Raw genomic sequence first — 7,896 nt, 5'->3', positions numbered from 1 at the left:
TTGGTCAACCCTCCATCCACTCCCTGCAGGAAAAATTTTCATGCTATGTCTTTGTGTAAATGGTAAGACCTTTAATGATTGGTTAAATGATGGGTTAATAATCAGGAATCGCCGTACGACTCTGCCCACACCCTCACCTTGGAGCAGTTAAGTCCACACAGGAAAGAGATAGAGGAGGAAAGGAACTGATGTCCCCTTCGGAAGAAGTGGGCGGACAAATAAGGACTAGCCACGGGCGCCAATTCGTTCAGGCACGCCCAGCTGTGCTCCATGAAACAATGCTAGACTCAGGTCTGGTGACCTCCTCCAGGTCACACAATGCAGCCCAACCCCAGTGCGATAGTATCAAGAGGTGGGTTGGGATGAGGGCCCGTGCGAGTGGCCCCAAAGAGCTTTCTCGCCCCTTCCGCCATGTGAGGTCACAACAGGAACACACTCATCTGTGAACCAGGAAGAGGACCGTTCGGCTTCCGGAGCTGTGAGAGAGAATTGCTTGCTGTTTAGGCCACCCACAGTCTGTGGTATTTCGGTTGTAATGGCCGGAACTGGCCAAGATGACCAATGTTTGATCCTCACCAATGAGGCAGGAGTCCATTTCTCAGTTAGGGTCAGAGAAGTTAAAGATTTGCTGAAGGTTACAGAACAATTGTCAGAACTGGGATTCGAACCCAGGCAGGCAGCCTTCAGAGACTTTGGACTTAACCGTTTTGCTATAGGGAAGGCAGAGACGAAACATAAAAAGTAATCTTCTCCTCAGGGAGGAAAACTTGCACCCTGTCTAAATGATAAACCTGGTGGCTGCTTGACCTTTGACCCATTGTCACCTCCTCTAATTGGGGGTGTGAGGAGCAGGGAAAAAGTCGTGACTATTGAACCTGAGACCAGGAGAAGTGACAATCATGGCCACAGCCGCGTGTGTGCCAGCAGGGAAGGCCTTTCTTGGCTTAACTACTTCCCCAAACCTGTCCTTCTGGCTAATCAGAACTCAACATGACTCTTCAATGCCCAACGCCTCCACATTTACTAGGTTTGTCCAAAGGGGTGCAAGCCTATTACTGAGATCACGGCTGCCGCTTCAAGTCTGTCCATTGCGCATGTCACAGGGAGGCACAGGAGTGGTGGAAATCCAGAGATGGGGAAAGACTGGAGACGCTCAGATCAGAAGGCAAAAGGCCGGTGGAACATTTGGCAATAGTTCCAAGGGACTAGAGCTGTCCCCGTGGGTCCAAGGGGACACTCCAGAGTCCTGCAGCCCCTGAAAGCATTTGGGGCCATGGGTACAGGGCCTCATGAGCACAGAGCATTTGCAGACAATGAGAAGCACATGGACAAAAACTAATTTCCAGACGATCCTAAATCATTACAGGAGGACGTCATCGGCAGGTTCTCAAATCAAGCCCCATCGGCAAGTCCGATCAGTAATTTCTTCCGTGAAACTTTGGAAGTTGCCATCAATTTTCTGGGGTGAGAACAATTCAGGGCAGCTGGTTTCCGTGTCTGTTTTACTTCTAGAACACAAGCATATCACCTGCCAACTGGGAAATCACTGTTAGGCAGCCACAAAAATTCGAGTGTCAGCAACCTTCAATCTTACTTAAGCTGCCTTGCTAAAAAAAAAAAAAAATTACTAAGTTTTGGGGTGCCTGGATTGCTCAATTGGTTAAGCATCTGACTTTTGATTTCCTGATTTCAGCTCAGGTCTTGATCTCGGGTAGTAAGTTCAAGCCCCGCATTGGGAATGGAACCTACTTAAAATAATTATTATTATAATAATTATAATAGTTATTATTGTAATTATAATTATAATAATGAAGATTACCAAGTTTGAAGACCATGAGAACAAAGCATTAAGCCAAGCTCAGGGCCCTGGACATCTGCACAGGCTGTTGGCCAATGAAGCAGGCCCCATCATAGCTTTATGCCTTTGGAGGGCCTGCCTTGTTTCCCCTGGTGGGCTCACCTCACCCATCAGGATGCCCTTCTGCTGCTGCTTCTTTTTTTTTAAAGATTTTATTTATTTATGACAGGCAGAGATAGCGAGAGAAGGAACACAAGCATCAGGGAGTGGGAGAGGAAGAAGCAGGCTTCCTGCTGAGGAGAGAGCTGGATGTGGGGTTCAATCCCAGACCCTGGGATCATGACCTGAGCCAAAGGCAGACGCTTACCGACTGAGCCACCCAGGCGTCCCTGCCCATCTCCTTCTACTGCAATCCGAGGCCCTCCCTGTTTGCCGCTATATAACTGGGGTGTGCTTGGCCCCTGGAACCCCCACCCGGGGTCCCAGCTGCCCTCCCCTACTTCCCCAGCCTGCAAGAACTTCAACTGGCCACCAGACCCTCTCCCAGAACTTGCTCTGTGGTAGAGGCAGGTCCGTTTCAGGTTCTCAGTGTTGTTAGCAGCAACAGAGTTAGATCCCTGTACAAAATGGGTGTCGATGTCTGCCCTTGCTTTCAGAACCTCTGGGCACATTCCTCTAGGCACCATGTAAGGGGGCGCTCCGAGGATTCCCCACAAGGGGAACACGGCCGCAAGGAAGGAGCCAGCCGTGCCCATTCTCGAAGCAAGGGCTACTCCATTACCAAGATGGAGCCGTCACAAAGCTGCTGGTACGGGAATACCTAGTGGGCTCTTTAACCTCATGCAAAGGCATTTCAGTGCTCCGGTGTAAATGCCGCGTTCATCTGTCTCCGCTCCCGCGACTGCGTGACACGAAGGGGAAGGTATAACTGAATATGTGTTTGTTGAATCAGCTTCTGTGAAAAGAGAGATAAAAATGTGAGTCGGAAAGTGAAAGGAATAGGTCTTGCAAATAGGAAGCAGCATCATCCTTTTTTCCGGGGATGGAGCAGGGAGCCGAGTCACATGGACAGGCTGGAGCTGGGTAAGCTGCTTTCGAGCAGAGGAATGAGGGCGATAAGGACTCACGCCTGGGACTCATTATTGTGTGTGTGTAGAAAGAAGGGAATTGATACCCTTTCTAGTTTGGTAATGAAGAGGATTAAGAACATGCTTTTGGAACTCTGTGAGCTCTCTCTTATTTTCTATGGCAATAGAAAAGGCTATAGATGAACCTGGCTCCATCTTCCTACCACACAAAGACGATGAGAAACAATAAGATTTCTTAATTTTATCAGATGTTATGACTTCAGCATATTCAGATAATCTGAGATGGGGGTCTATCATCTTGAGACAACACATGAAAGCATGTAATCAATTTCTACTAAAAAGAAACTGTTACCCATGGCACGGGGTTCACACATAAAATGGAGACAAGAGCCCATGGGAGAGTTACAGCCCAGCAGGGGGGCGTGCATCCCAGCACACTGAGGAAGCTGCTGAGCAGGGTGTCAGCCATGGGAGTGTGGGGAGGAGCAGCACTGCCCCCTGCCTTGACTCTGAGCTCTCATCTCGGTCCTGGTTCCTTTTGCTTTGTTTGGGTTTGGGGTTTTTTGGGGGGTGGGGCAGTTGGTGTTTTGGGGGTGAAGCAGTTGTGGGTTTTTTTTGGTTGTGGGTTTTGTTTTTTTTTTAGTTTTTGTTGTTTTTGTTGTTGTTTGGGGTTTTGTTTGTTTGTTTTTTGTTTTTTGCATCTTGACCCACCTGGGGTTACATTGTCCTTGATCTTGAAACTCTCTCAAGCATCTACTTTCATCCCTCCATCTCTAGACTCCTTTCGGGTGGATGACAGTGTCCTAATCCAGCCCTGGTTCTGCACTCACTTGGGTGGGGTCATCTGCAGCCTCCAGGTCCCACCAGCTCCGGACTTGAATGTCCTTGGACAACCTCACCGGGGACAGTGGGTTTCCACCTAAACCTTGTCTCCCATCAGCCCTCTCCCTTACCCACCCGCCATCCCACCCCCCACTAATCACTGCCAAGCTAGAGGCTTTCCCGCCCCCTCCGGTTCAGCTGGTATCAAACACACAGAGATCGTGGATAAGTTACCATTGAACAAAAGCAGGAAAATTATTTTCTACTTCGCCTTCTTGGGATAGTTTTTCTAAAAATTAATATTATTTTTTTATGAATCCTGGATCCTATGAGCACTACACGGAGAAGTGCTTTGAACACTGTAAAGTGCTGTCCAAACATTAGCCATCATGTTCCATCTGAATGGCAAGTAGCTTTCACAAGGGACCTATTTGCTCACTCTAGGTTTTTGGTTTTCAAAAACATTCTTAAAATTCAAACACCACTTTAATATTTGAAAGGTCCCTTTATCCTTATTTTAAATCATATTGATCTTAAAGAATTCCACACAGAGGACATCCCTACTGTATGAAATTACAAAGTAGTCACTCCAGAGTCCCAGTGATTCCTGACAGGCAACACTATATGCCAAATACACTGTTATAACTCTGGTAAAAGCCTCCCTACGATGACTTCTAGCAGAGATCTTTGTGATACACAAAGCCAGCCCTGATGTGGGGTTTCCAGGACATGTATGTGGAGAAACACACCCAAGGGCCCTTAAAGGTATCTACCCAATACTCTATTTCAGTGGCTTATCAATAAAAAGGCAACTTTTTTTCTCAAATCGTTTTTGAGTATGGTGTCCTTACTGATCCAGGGTGCTACACGATAACAGCAAAAGATCTCATTCTAAATCAAGATTTTAAAAGCTCTTTAGTGGGGCACCTGGGTGGCTCAGTGGGTTAAGCCGCTGCCTTCGGCTCAGGTCAGGATCTCAGGGCCCTGGGATGGAGTCCCGCATCGGGCTCCCTGCTCAGCAGGGAGCCTGCTTCCCTCTCTCTCTCTGCCTGCCTCTGTGCCTACTGTGATCTCTCTCTGTCAAATAAATAAATAAAATCTTTAAAAAAAAAAAGCATCTTTAGTGATGGCACTGATTTCAAATGAGCCTGTTTCATCTGCGGTGTTTTATCATGCGCCCATGTTATAGGCAACAACACATTTGTTTGGGTAGCTCCCCGATGTTTGTTCAACACTATGTTAGCTTCTTACAAGGACCTTGGTGACGTCTGAGTAGAACAAATTGGAAAATATTTGGGAACGCCATTTCATGAGCTTGTTGTCTTTTTTAAGTACACTGTAAGAATTCTTTTACGAAGTTGCTCACAGCCTTACAAGTACTGTATGTGCTAACAACTAGAGCTGTCGCTGGCGTAATAGTTAAGTAAGAGCATTTTTAAATCTTTTTTCAAGTTTTTCCTTATTTATTTACTTTAGAGAGAATGAAAGAGAGAGAGAATTGAAGCGAAGGGAAGGGCAGAGGGGGGAAGAAGAGGGAAAGAATCCCTAGCCGACTCCACACTGAGCGAAGAGTCCGACACAGGGCTTGGTCTCCAACTCCCTGATCACGACCTGAGCCAAAGCCATGAGTCAGAGGTTCTACCGCACGCCACCCAGGCGCCCCCAGTAAGAGCATTCAAAATAAGGTCACTCTAAACATCTGGCCATTGGCGTTACACTACCTTTGTCTTTAGCATAAGATTTTCCACATCACACCTATCCTTGATATGAACATTTAAAAGTACATGCTTCTAAGAAAGAGGTCTACCGGATTGAATAATTCTCAACCCTAATCGCATATTAGAATCACCTGGGGAGCTTTCAAAACTGTAAGTGCCCAGGCCCCATCAAAGACTGATTAACTCCTTATCTTTAGATCACAGTTCTTGAAGTGTGGTCTCTGAACCAAGAACTTGAGCATCACCTGGGCACTTGTTAGAAAAGCACGGTCTCAGGCCTACAGCAGACCTACCAAATCAGAGCTCTGGAAACGAGCCATCTGGGTTTAACAAGCTCTCCCAGTGATTCCTATGCTGATGTTCAAGAACCACTATTTCAGGTACAAACATCTGTACTTTTCAAAAGCTTCCCGAGATAAAAATACATATGCAGGGTTGAGACTCAGGGGGATAGTAGTGTTATAGGACTTCAGAGGCATAAAAATAAAAAGTTAAAAAAAAAGGGGGAGTGGGGGGCGCCTGGGTGGCTAAGTGGGTTAAGGCCTCTGCCTTCGGCTCGGTTGGTTCATGGTCTCAGGGTTCTGGGATCGAGCTCCCCTCTGCCTTCAGCTCAGGTCATGGTCTCGGGGTCTTGGGATCGAGCCCCGAGTCGGGCTCTCTGCTCAGCGGGGAGCCTGCTTCCCCCTCCCTCTCTGCCTACTTGTGATCTCTGTTGGATGAATAAATAAAATCTTTAAAAAAAAAAAAAAAAAGGAAGGATTGTTGTGGGGGGAGAAGTGGCTTGTACAGAAAAACCCATAAGACTTCTATGTTTAGGGGAGCTACCCTCTCCACTCCATTTCTCTGTGGAGAAATCTGGTCAGTGTAGCTTGCTGAGGTCATGCTTAGTGACTGGAGTCAACATGGCCGTTTCCCTGGAGGAGACATCAGCCATGGCCCTGGCACACAGCCCTGCTGGTCAGGATGACGGTGACAGTGATAGAAGGACCGAGCAGGGATTCAGGATCCGACTGCAAGATCAGATAGAGTAAAGCCTTGCCTGGACACAGTATTTTAGAGCAGATGGCTGAATTTGGGATTTCAGGTGCAAAATATTTTATATGAACTTTTACCTAATAAATTTCATTGAAATGAGTATTTTAAGTGATGGTCTCAAAGGACATTTAGGTAAATACATAATTAAGACAAAGCAATAAATGCTTCCACTTCATCAGGCATTCAGATAGGACACAATACATCACTTTCAATAATCATTTCAAAACTCTCCTCAGGAATGGCTCTTTAAGAGGCTGATAATAGGCATGTGGAAAAATACTGATTTGAGTCAATTTGATAGCTTACGTGGCCTACAATTAATTCTCCCTACTAAATTAAATTCTTGGTAATTAGATGTCTCAAAAAGGAAGAGACATATTTAATTTTCCCTCTGGTTCAGTTAAACATATATATTCTCAAGAGCATGGATGGTTGAATACACCGTCGGCAGGCACGTTAGGGTTAAATAACTTCACTGAAATCACTTCCTTCAGAAAGAGAGGAAGCCTCCTATCTGCACCAAGTACAATATATTTTAAGAATTATTTAAAATAGATTTATCTCAGAAAAGAGTAAGAAAAAAAAGGTATTAGATTTAAAGTCAGTTCATTGCAGTAAAAACCTCCTAAATTGAAACCTTCTCATTAGTCTTCAACCAGAAGGCCGCCTCCTGCCTTGTACTCTCCTTGCATGTTGATGAGACTCATTTAGTGCCATTTTTAATTCTACTTCGTGTCTGGAAAAGAGATCCTCTGATGCTTGAATCATTTCTGCTATGTCCCTCTCTAAACACGACTGGGGACATGAAACGCAGCCCTCCCGACGCCGAGAGTGCTTCCTATTTTTGTCGTGAAGGTAAGAAAGTGTCTTTCTCGGGCTGGCCCTTTTTCAACCTTTCTATTGCCTGCATCTGTCTTGCTTCCGGCCCGGGGCACGCAGACCATGTCTAATCCTTCCACAAATATACTGACCCTTCACATCTTTTGAAAATTGTTGCTAAGGTGAAATTCTACTAAGATAAATGAGAAGTTTTCTACCGGGACCTAAGGAATGAGCTGCATACGTACAAGATTGGAACAACAGGAGGCAACAGCCCAGACACTTCATCTCCGACAAACAGAAGAGGAAGTTGAGGCTGACCACCAGGAATGAGCCCAGAGCTCACAATGCCAGTCACTGGTGGGACCAAGACTCGACGCCGATCATTTTACACCAAGTTCTGCTCCTTTTCCAGCTTCTCCATGATGCCACCCTTGAGTCAGTTGCCATCTTTTGGAACTTCCAATATAATGGGCGCTTTTGTTGTCTTCACATATGGTGAAATGTTCACCTGTCTTCCCTTGCCTCTCCTATTAGGCCATGGGTTGTTTGTTTGTTTTTTTTTTTCTAAAAACAGGATAATATCTTTAATTTAGTCTAATACGTCCCATGGTAT

General features: G+C 45.8%; 1 long non-coding RNA gene across 1 annotated transcript; it reads left to right on the top strand.

The window, feature by feature from the left end:
- Positions 1-2,737: 2,737 nt before the first annotated feature.
- Positions 2,738-3,973, top strand: LOC309856676. Its single transcript, XR_014307309.1, has 2 exons — positions 2,738-2,881; positions 3,664-3,973. It is a non-coding gene; the product is annotated as an uncharacterized lncRNA (long non-coding RNA).
- The last annotated feature ends 3,923 nt before the right edge of the window (positions 3,974-7,896 follow it).

The sequence above is a fragment of the Mustela nivalis genome, assembly GCF_964662115.1.
Source record: "Mustela nivalis genome assembly, chromosome: 1".
In the NCBI taxonomy this organism is placed as follows: domain Eukaryota; kingdom Metazoa; phylum Chordata; class Mammalia; order Carnivora; family Mustelidae; genus Mustela; species Mustela nivalis.
This window is presented reverse-complemented; position numbering and strand designations above follow the sequence as displayed.